Source organism: Bos javanicus, chromosome 18, assembly GCF_032452875.1.
Source record: "Bos javanicus breed banteng chromosome 18, ARS-OSU_banteng_1.0, whole genome shotgun sequence".
Taxonomy (NCBI): Eukaryota; Metazoa; Chordata; class Mammalia; order Artiodactyla; family Bovidae; genus Bos; species Bos javanicus.
The window spans coordinates 42468594-42479501 of NC_083885.1; the positions used below are offsets into that span (position 1 = coordinate 42468594).

The 10908-nt window shown below is 36.1% G+C and overlaps 1 non-coding gene across 1 annotated transcript; it reads right to left on the reverse strand.

Moving 5' to 3' along the window:
* Positions 1-3708: 3708 nt before the first annotated feature.
* Positions 3709-3811, reverse strand: LOC133231243 (U6 spliceosomal RNA). Its single transcript, XR_009731113.1, has one exon. It is a non-coding gene; the product is annotated as a U6 spliceosomal RNA (small nuclear RNA).
* Between the last annotated feature and the right edge of the window lie 7097 nt (positions 3812-10908).

Sequence of the window (10908 nt, forward strand, 5' to 3'; positions counted from 1 at the left end):
ACAAAAAAATTTAAGCTTTGATTCCCTATTTAGCACACAATATTTAGGGAAAAAAATTTTATATTACAATTAGATTGATTTTTTGCCTGTTTTTTTCTACTTTCACTATGTTTTGGTTTTAAAATTTGGCTTATTTCCTCTTCTTTACATCTTCTTAAAGCCATAAGTTGTGTTTAATTCTCAGTACACCGTGGATATTTGAAAAGTGTGTGTATTTGTTTGACACAGGTATGCAGTTACAAGTAAATGGAAGTTATATTTGGATATAGGATCAACCTTGTTAGCAGTATTTTAAAATTTTCTCTACTGTTGTTATCTGCCTGACCTGTTCATTTCTGAAAGGAGAACATCATGTTGTTTTCATGGGTTTTTACTTGATATATGTTTGTGCAAAATTGGACAGGAAGTAAGAAATAATTATATAAGAATCGTGTAATTTTTATACTCCTGGTGAAGTAAATTTTTATCAGGATAAAATAACTCCTTTATCCTGCTTTATGTGTGTTGTGTAGAGTTTCCTGTCCTATTGACATGGGCCAAGAATTGATGGAGCCATTAATAGTGAGGGTGCTGGTTTACTAGCTCATTTATCTAGTGAGTATAATTATGAATTAGTGTGCTTTTTTTACAGTAAAATTTCCTAATATATCTAAAATTATAAAAATCCTCCTCCTATTTTAAAATTGAGATTTTATTGAGATAATTATAGATTCATATTCAGTTGAAAGGAAAGATACAGATAAATTCCATGTACCTCTTTCTAGTTTTCACTGCTGATAACATTTTGCAAAACAAGAGTATAATATCACAACCAAGACCATGACATTGATACGAGCCACAAATATCACTCCAATGTCTCCAATTTTACTTGTACACAATTATACTATTATGTATATGTACATGTTATGTATATGTATGTGTTATGTTATGTATATTTAGTTCTATAGAATTTAATCATGTGTATAGGTTTGCATATTTGCCACCACAGTCTAAATACAGGACCTTCCATCATCACAAAATTTCTTCATTACTTTTACAATCATACCTTCCTCCCTCCCATTCTCTATCACTTGTCCCTAATTCCTGCATTTATAGCATTTTGTCATTTGAAAAATGTTATATAAAATATTAAATAGTATGTAACATTTGAAGATTAGATTTTTTTCACTCAGATGATTTCCTGAAGATCCATTCAAGTTCCTGCATGTATCAATAGCTTTCTTATTTTTATTGCTGAGTGATTATTTCTTGTATTGTATATATGTACCACAATTTAACCATTCACTTGCTGAATTCATCTGAGCTGTCTCTAGTTTGGGGGCTATTATGAATAAAGCCACTATAAATATTCACATGTATGCGCTTATGGGAACACAGTTTTAATTTCTCTGGAATAAATATTCAGGAGTACAATTTGGTATTTCTAAGGCAATTGGAACAACAGACTGGATCCAAATAGGAAAAGGAGTACATCAAGGCTATATATTGTCACCCTACTTATTTAACTTATATGCAGAGTACATCATGAGAAATGTTGGGCTGGAAGAAGCACAAGCTGGAATCAAGATTGCCGGGAGAGATAGCAATAACCTCAGATATGCAGATGACACCACCCTTATGGCAGAAAGTGAAGAGGAACTAAAAAGCCTCTTGAGGAAAGTGAAAGAGGAGAATGAAAAGGTTGGCTTAAAGCTCAACATTCAGAAAACGAAGATCATGACATCTGGTCCCATCACTTCATGGGAAAGAGATGAGGAAATAGTGGAAACAGTGGCTAACTTTATTTTTGGGGGCTCCAAAGTCACTGCAGATGGTGACTGCAGCCATGAAATTAAAAGACGCTTACTCCTTGGAAGGAAGGTTATGACCAACCTAGATAGCATATTGAAAAGCAGAGACATTACTTTGCCAACAAAGGTCCGTCTAGTCAAGGCTATGGTTTTTCCAGTGGTTGTGTATGGATGTGAGAGTTGGACTGTGAAGGAAGCTGAGCGCCGAAAAATTGATGCTTTTGAACTGTGGTGTTGGAGAAGACTCTTGAGAGTCCCTTGGACAGCAAGGAGATCCAACCAGTCCATTCTAAAGGAGATCAGTCCTGGGTGTTCATTGGAAGGACTGATGCTAAAGCTGAAACTCCAATACTTTGCCCACTTCATGTGAAGAGTTGACTCACTGGAAAAGACCCTGATGCTGGGAGGGATTGGGGGCAGGAGGAGAAGGGGATGACGGAGGATGAGATGGCTGGATGGCATCACCGACTCGATGGACGTGAGTCTGAGTGAACTCCGGGAGTTTGTGATGGACAGGGAGGCCTGGCGTGCTGCGATTCATGGGGTTGCAAAGAGTCAGACATGACTGAGTGACTGAACTGAACTGAAGGTAATTTCATGTTTAGTTTTATAAGAAACTGACCAGCTGTTTTCAGAGATGGCTATATCATCTTACATTTCCATCAATAAAGTATTAGTGGTTTAGTTTTTCCACATCCTTGCTAGCCCTTGATAATGTTACTATTTTTTATTGTCACCATTCTGATCTGTATGTAGTGATACCTCATTATGGTTTTAATATACATTTCCCTGCTGGTTCATTATGTTAAATATCATGTCATGTGCTTATTTGCCATCTGCATATCGTCTTCATTGAAAAATCTGTCTTTTGCATATTTTCTAATTTGAGTATTTGTTTTGCTTTGCTATTGAGTTTTGAGTGTTCTTTATATATTCAGGAGACTAGTCCTTTGCTGAATATGTAGTTTACAAATATTTCCACAGTTTATTGCTTATCTTTCATCTTCTTCAACCTGGACTTTCACAGAGGAAAATCTTTTAACTTTGATGAAGTCCAATTTATCAAATTTTTCTTTTATGGATTGTGTTTTGGTGCCAGATCTAAAGACTCTGCCTAGTCGTAGATGTCAAAATCTTTTCTTTCTGTTTTTACTAACACTTTATGTGGTGGTTTAGTCGCTAAGTCATGTCTGACCTTTGCAACCCCGTGAACTGTAGCCTTCAAGGCTCTTCTGTCTATGGGATTCTCCAGGCAAGAATACTGGAGTGGGTTGCCATTTCCTTCTCCAGGGGATCTTCCTGACCCAGGAATCAAACCCAGGTCTCCTGCATTACAGACAGATTCTGTACTGACTGAGCTAATGATTTAAGTCCATAGTCAACTTTGAGTTAATCTGAGGTTTAACTTGAGCGTAATTTCCTTACCTGTAGATGGCCCCTTTTCTAGCACCATTTGTTGAAAAGGCTACCCTTCCTTCACTGAATTGCTTTCACTCCTTTGTAAAAAGAGTATGGAATTTATATTTCAAAAAATGTACAGTAAGATTGAAGGCAAAAGGAAAAGAGGACAGCAAAAGATGAGACAGTTAGCATCACCAACTCAATGGACATGAATTTGAGCAAATGCTGGGAGATAGTAAAGGACAGGGAAGCCTAACATGCTGCAATTCGTGGGGTCACAAAGAGTTGGTCACAACTTATCAACTGAACAACAACATTGTTTATAAACTGTAAAACACTAGAAGTAACTTTTTATAATAAATAAATCCATGGTGACATAAATGAGAAAAAAAAAGATCTACATATACAAGTGTATAAATAAAAATATATATCATGTAGATAATATATGCTTCTGTGTTTAGATAGTAAATCACCAGAAAGCAAGTAATTTTTAATAATAGAGATAAATTGAGGTTTAAAAAACATGGACTACGTCATGAATTTGTGTCTCATTCTTATGCATATACATGTTAATCTTCTCTTATCATTCCCAAAACTTTTTATATGCACTATCAGAATGCATACTGCTCATATGTTTTGACTCATCATTTTTACTTATGAAAATTCCTTTCTAAATATGTAGTATGTGCCCATGGCTATTTCTACAGCATTATTTATAACAGCTAATAAAGGAAGAAGGTAATAAGTTTAAAAATGCTACACAGGAAAAGTGTGTTAGTCATCCATTGCTGTGCAACAAATTGCCCCAAAATTTAGCAACTTAAAACAACAGCTTATGTCATAATGTCTCTGGTATCTACCCATGACTTATCTGGGCCCTCTAAATGAGAAAGATTGCTTTCAGATGGTAGTTGAGGCTCAAGTTTTTCCCTGAAAGTTCAACTGGGAAAGGATCCATGCCCAAGCTTATTCATATAGTTGCTGGCAGGTTTCAGTTCCTTGTAGGCTTTGGACAGAGGGCATCAGTTCCTCTTTGGGTTTTGGTCAGAGCCTATCATTGGAAGGACTGATGTTGAAGCTGAAACTCCAATACTTTGGCCACCTGATGCAAAGAGCTGACTCACTTGAAAAGACCATGATGCTGGGAAAGATTACAGGCAGGAGGAGAAGGGGATGGCAGAGGATGAGATGGTTGGATGGCATCACCAACTCAATGGACATGAGTTTGGGTGAACTCCAGGAGTTAGTGATGGACGGGGAGGCCTGGCATGCTGCAGTTCATGGCGTCACAAAGAGTCAGACACAACTGAGTGACTGAACTATCTTTGGTTTATTGACTTGTGGGCTCCTCCATGTTGTAACTTGCTTTACTGTAATGAACAAGGAGAATGAATGCAAGCCAGTGGAGGAGTCTACTGTCACCTAATCACAGAGGTGACTTCTATTTGATTTTGCTGTATTCTGTTCACTGGAAGCAAATTCCCAGATCCAGCATACTCAAGGTAAGGGGAATGATATGAGTGGGAATACAAGGAGGCAGAGATTTGGTAATCTACATCAGAAGTTGCCTACCACAATAAGTAAATAACTACATTTTATGTTTATACATATACACTCAATGTTGTGAATCCATTGAATTTTCTACAGTAATTACATAGCGTATGGTATTGCTGTCATCAGTAATGAAAAAAACCTTAGTGACTTGTGATTCAATATCAAATATTCAAAAATATGCTGAACTGGAGCCCAAGGGGAAGATGATAAAAATATTAGATAGAAAAATACCTGATCAAGGCTGATAATTTTTCAGGTTAACTCAAAAAATATAAACTTCAAATCCAAAAGCTCAAGGATCTTCCAGTAGGTATAATGAAGGACATACCAATGAATACTTTATCATAATTGCTAGAAAACTATGGTTAAAAGAGAAATCTTAAACCAGGAAGAAAATGATTCTGAGAAACAAAGTATAAAAATGACTGTTTATCTCTTATCAGAAATACTGAAAGTCAGAAGACAATAGAATAATCCCTTTAAAATACTGGGGGTGGGGGGGCAGGGCGGGGAATTGTCAACCTAAAATTACATATCCAATGAAAATATTAATCAAAACTGAAAGTAAAATAGAGACATTTTAAGATAAGAAAAACCAAAAAAATCATCACTGGTTGACCTATTACACAAGAAATGAAGGAATTTCTTCAGGCTAAAGAGAAATGATACAAGATGGAAACTTAAGCCTACATGAATGAAGAGCCCTAGAAATGGCAAATACATGGAGTGAATATGAAACACATTTTCCTCATTTATTAATTTATTTAAACAGTATTTGATTCTTGGAACAAAGAAAATAAGACTGTATTGTAGATTTTTTTAATATGTAGAAGTAAAATGTATGTCAACAGCAGCAGGAAGGATGGGAGGGTACTTCCTGGACATATACTAAATACTAAAACTAACAGAAAGGTCTATACATAAAAAATAAAGAATAAAAAAATGAAATACTAAAAAATTTTGATTAGTCTAAGAGTAGAAGAAAAGGAACAATAAGAAAATAGAAAACCAATGTGACTCAGTAATAGTAATAATATTAAACCCTATTAATATTAGACTAAAGCATAAAGACAAAACTATATGCTGACTATAAGAAACACTCTTCAAATATAAAGACACAGATAAGATAAATATAAAAGGATGGTTAAAAAAAGATATATTAACAGTAAGAATGAGAAAGGTGATACAGCTATATTATTACAATCATACAAAGAAGATTTCAAGATAAAAATATTTCTAAAGATAAAAAGAAACATTTCCTACTGACAAAGGGTTAATTGTTCAAGAAGACATGCTGAGTGAATGTACACACGACAACAGATCTTCAAAACGCATAAGGCAGAAACAGAGTAGTGGGAGAAACAGACAAATTTAGAATTATAATGGAAGACTTTTATCCTCTCTCCAGTAGTTGATAGGAAAAAAAATAAGAAAAAAGAATATTTGAATATTCTCAACCAACTTAACCTAACTGAGCTGCATAAAATACAACATTCAAAATCAAAATGCATATTTATTTCAAGTACATATGGAAAATTCACCAAAATAGACCATCTGTTGAGAGATTAAAGAAGACTCAATAAATATCATACATTGAAATACAGAGTATTTTGTGACCATAATAGAATTAAGTTGTTAAAATTATTAATGACAAAATTAGCAAATATTAAAAATTTTTAATATACAGTGATTGGAAATTAAACAAAATATTCTAAATATGCCATGGATCAGAGAAAAATCATAATGCAAATTACAAGTTATTTTAAAAGGAATAATAATGAAAACAAAGCACTTTGAAATTTTCAGGATACAATGAAAGCAGCATTTGAGGTAATGTTATAGCATTAACTGCTTATATTAGAAAAATGAAAAGGCTTAAAGTAAAAAAACAAAAAGAAAATAGTGTAAGAGTCTAGAAATAGATCCACATCTATAGAGGCAAAGATGTTTGACAAAGTCACCAAAGTAATTCAACGGGGGAACTAATAGTCTTTTCAACAAAAAGTTCTGAAAGATCTCAATATCCAAATGAAACAAGATAATCTTTAATGCCTAGCTCACACCACCGACCGGAGAAGGCAGTGGCACCCCACTCCAGTATTCTTGCCTGGAAAATCCCATGGAAGGAGGAGCCTGGTAGGCTGCCGCCCATGGGGTCGCTAAGAGTCGGACACGACTGAGTGACTTCACTTTCACTTTTCACGCATCGGAGAAGGCAATGGCAACCCACTCCAGTGCTCTTGCCTGGAGAATCCCAGGGATGGGGGAGCCTGGTGGGCTGCCGTCTATGGGGTCACACGGAGTCGGACACGACTGAAGCGACTCAGCAGCACACCACTGACAATATTTAATTCCGTGTAAACTGTAGACCTAAACCTAATACAGTATACTAACGCATATACATGGAATCTAGAAAGATGGTAACGATAACCCTGTATGCAAGACAGCAAAAGAGCACAGATGTATAGAACAGTCTTTTGGACTCTGTTGGGGGAGGGGGGGATGATTTGGGAGAATGGCATTGAAACATGTATGATATCATATAAGAAACAAATCACCAGTCCAGGTTCAATGCAGGATACAGGAAGCTTGGGGCTGGTGCACTGAGATGACCCAGAGGGATGGTATGGGGAGGAAGGTGGGACGGGGGTTCAGGGTTGGGAACACATGTACACCTGTGGTGGATTCATGTTGATGTATGGCAAAACCAATACAATATTATAAAGTAATTAGCCTCTAATTAAAATAAATAAATTTAAAATAAAAAAATAATAAAAACATATACTGAAAAAAAAATTTTTTTAAAGATAAGATAAGAGAATATCTTCACATTCTCAGGGCAGGCAAAGATGTCTTAATGAAGAACCCAAAAGCATTAAATAAAAAAGAAAATAAATACTGATCAATTTAACTTCATAAAAATTAAAAACATTCATCAACAAATATTGATAAATAAATGAATATGCAAGACAAAGACAGGAGAAATATGTCAAATGACTGTACTTAAAATATACAAATACATCCTACACTGTAATAATAAGAGGCCCCAGAACTACTGGGCAAAAAGCTTGAACATATACTTCACAAAGAAAGATACATGAATGGCTAGTATGCACATGCCAAAGGGCTCAACATTATGAATCATCAGGGGCATGCATACTAAAGCCCTCATGAGACACCACTTCAAACTTTAAAATGGTTGAAATCAAAAAGAATGACCACACCAAATGTTGTTGAGGATGTGGAGCACCTAAAACTCTAATGATGGTAGAGGAAAGTGGTAAATCTAATACTTTAGGAAATTAGTTTGGCAATTTCTTATAAAATTATACATATGACCAAAACAAAGAAAGAAAGAGAGAGGGAGGGAGAAAGAAAGAAGGAGAAATAAAAAAGGAACCAAATGTCCACTAATAGAATAGACAAATAGCGGTGTTTTATGTACTCCTCAGCAATAAAAGAAAAGACTATTAATACATGCAACAATATTGAAGAATCTCGAAAGCATTTTTCTGAGCAAAAAGAATGTGGTGATTCCACTTATATGAAACAGATAAAACTAATCGATGGTGTTAGAAATCAGAACTGTGGTTTTCTCTGGAGAGAGGCAGCCAGAATTTATGGGGTAAGGTCATGAAGGAACTCTTTGGAGTGTGTTAAATGCTCTATATGTTCATGGGGATGAACATATTTTTCAAAACTCATCAAACTTCACGTTTAAAATCTATGCATTTAACTCTATGTTAATGATGTACCAGTAATATTAGTAAAAACTTAACTGATAACCCTATCTCTTCTTGGGAAACTCTTGCTCATTAGTTGAAGTCATCAAAATGAACCCCTTCAAAATCCCACAGTCTCATTTTGTATCGGCTAACCTGCCAAATATGAGGATGACACCACCCTTATGGCAGAAAGCTAAGAAGAACTAAAGATCCTCTTGATGAAAGTGAAAGAGGAGAGTGAAAAAGTTGGCTTAAAACTCAACATTCAGAAAACTAAGATCATGGCATCTGGTCCCATCACTTTATGCCAAATAGATGGGGAAACAATGGAAACAGTGACAGACTTTATTTTCTTGAGCTCCAAAATCACTATGGATGGTGAGTGCAGCCATGAAATTAAAAGATGCATGCTCCTTGGAAGAAAAGCTATGACAGACCTAGACAGCATATTAAAAAATCATGTACGGATGTGAGAGCTGAGCTATAAGGAAAGCTGAGCACCGAAGAATTGATGCTTTTGAACTGTGGTGTTGGAGAAGACTCTTGAGAATCTCTTGGACTGCAAGGAGATCCAACCAGTCCATCCTAAAGGAAATAAGTCCTGAATATTCAATGGAAGGACTGGTGCTGAAGCTGAAACTCCAATACTTTGGCCACCTGATGGGAAAAACTGACTCATTGGAAAAGACCCTGATGTTGGGCAAGATCAAGAGCAAGAGGAGAAGGGGATGGCAGAGGATGAGATGGTTGGATGGCATCACTGACTCAATCGACACGAGTTTGAATAAGCTCCAGGAGTTGGTGATGGACAGGGAAGCCTGCTGTGCTGCAGTCCATGAGGTCCCAAAGAGTCAGACACAACTGAGCAACTGAACTGTTTGACTGAACCTGCCAAAAGAATGAAAGGACAAACTCTAGTCTAACATATTAATAGTTCCAGATGCATTTCTTCTTCCAATCATATTCCCCTGCACCTACAGCACTGCTACAGTATAAGAAGAATAGACAAGAAAACCAGATAGAATTTCACCCTAATTTATTACTGAAGATAGTTCCCAGGTGAATAACAGTAGCATCTTTCATAGGTAGGCAGATGCAACAGTTTTAATACCTCTTTCTGAATAGTTTAAAGACCTCTTTGATTTGAAAGTTTATTAAGTTTTCATTAATATTTTATTTTGTCCTGTCAGTGAGTGCTAGCTAGTTCATACACTTGAAATAGCAAATGCTAAACAGGTTCAAAATATCTGATCAGCAAGAGTCCCTCCATCTTTCCCGCAGTCCCAATCAAGTCCTCTTTGAAGTCCCAAACTCCATGGCCCCCAGGGCAGAGAAATCTCTAAGCAGAGTTATAAATGTCCCAAGAAACTCACTACCTTTAGGCCTGAGGTTTCACAATATCCTATACCCTATTCATCTTCCTGATGGTGAAAACAAATGAAAAATTCTTGGAGTGAAAGGGAGCTGGACAGTCATATTTTTTTTTAATTAGTACCATCAAATTTCTCTTTGAAACAAGTTCTCAAATCACGCTAATCAACAATTTTTTAAAAAATGAAGAAGTCTATTTCTAAGTTGTTAAGCAAGAAAAGCAAAGTGCAACCAATGATTTTTTTTTAATTTTATTTTATTTTTAAACTTTACATAATTGTATTAGTTTTGCCAAATACCAAATGAATCCGCCACAGGTATACATGTGTTCCCCATCCTGAACCCTCCTCCCTCCTCCCTCCCCATACCATCCCTCTTGGTTGTCCCAGTGCACTAGCCCCAAGCATCCAGTATCGTGTATCGAACCTGGACTGGCAACTCGTTTCTTACATGATATTTTACATGTTTCAATGTCATTCTCCCAAATCTTCCCACCCTCTCCCTCTCTCTTGTTGTTCTGCTTGTGTTGGAATTTCAGTGAAAATGTCATCTCTTATTCTCAAAAGACATGCATGTAAGTAGCACACATCAACCTATCTTCTTAGACCCAGAAGTTGCACTATCCTCAAACTCTAGAATGAGTTGAACACAAATTATTAATTTCATGGTAAAACCAACATGAAGAGATAGTGATAAAAAAGAAATCATTATGTTGTCTTAGGTAAGTCCTTCATTTGTTTTCAGCCATTATTTGTCTCCTGGACATCCATTAGCCTTCATCAATCCTTGCTACTTTGAAATCAATTAAGATCTGACACATAAAAGTTTACTAAAGGAGAAAATTCCAGAGACTGACAAATCATATTCTTAACTGCCTCTTTCCCAAACTTACCCCAAATGCAGCTGTTTCACTGATAGGGTTGGGGTCCCTTTAGACGGGATGTCATGGTGTCTCCAGATCCAGAAGATCTTGTTCCAACTCAACCATTGTGTAGCCATGAGTAAGCTCTTCCCTCTCATTCTCCCTCATTCTCCTCGTCTGACAATCTTTAGTTGGTGGGTCTAGA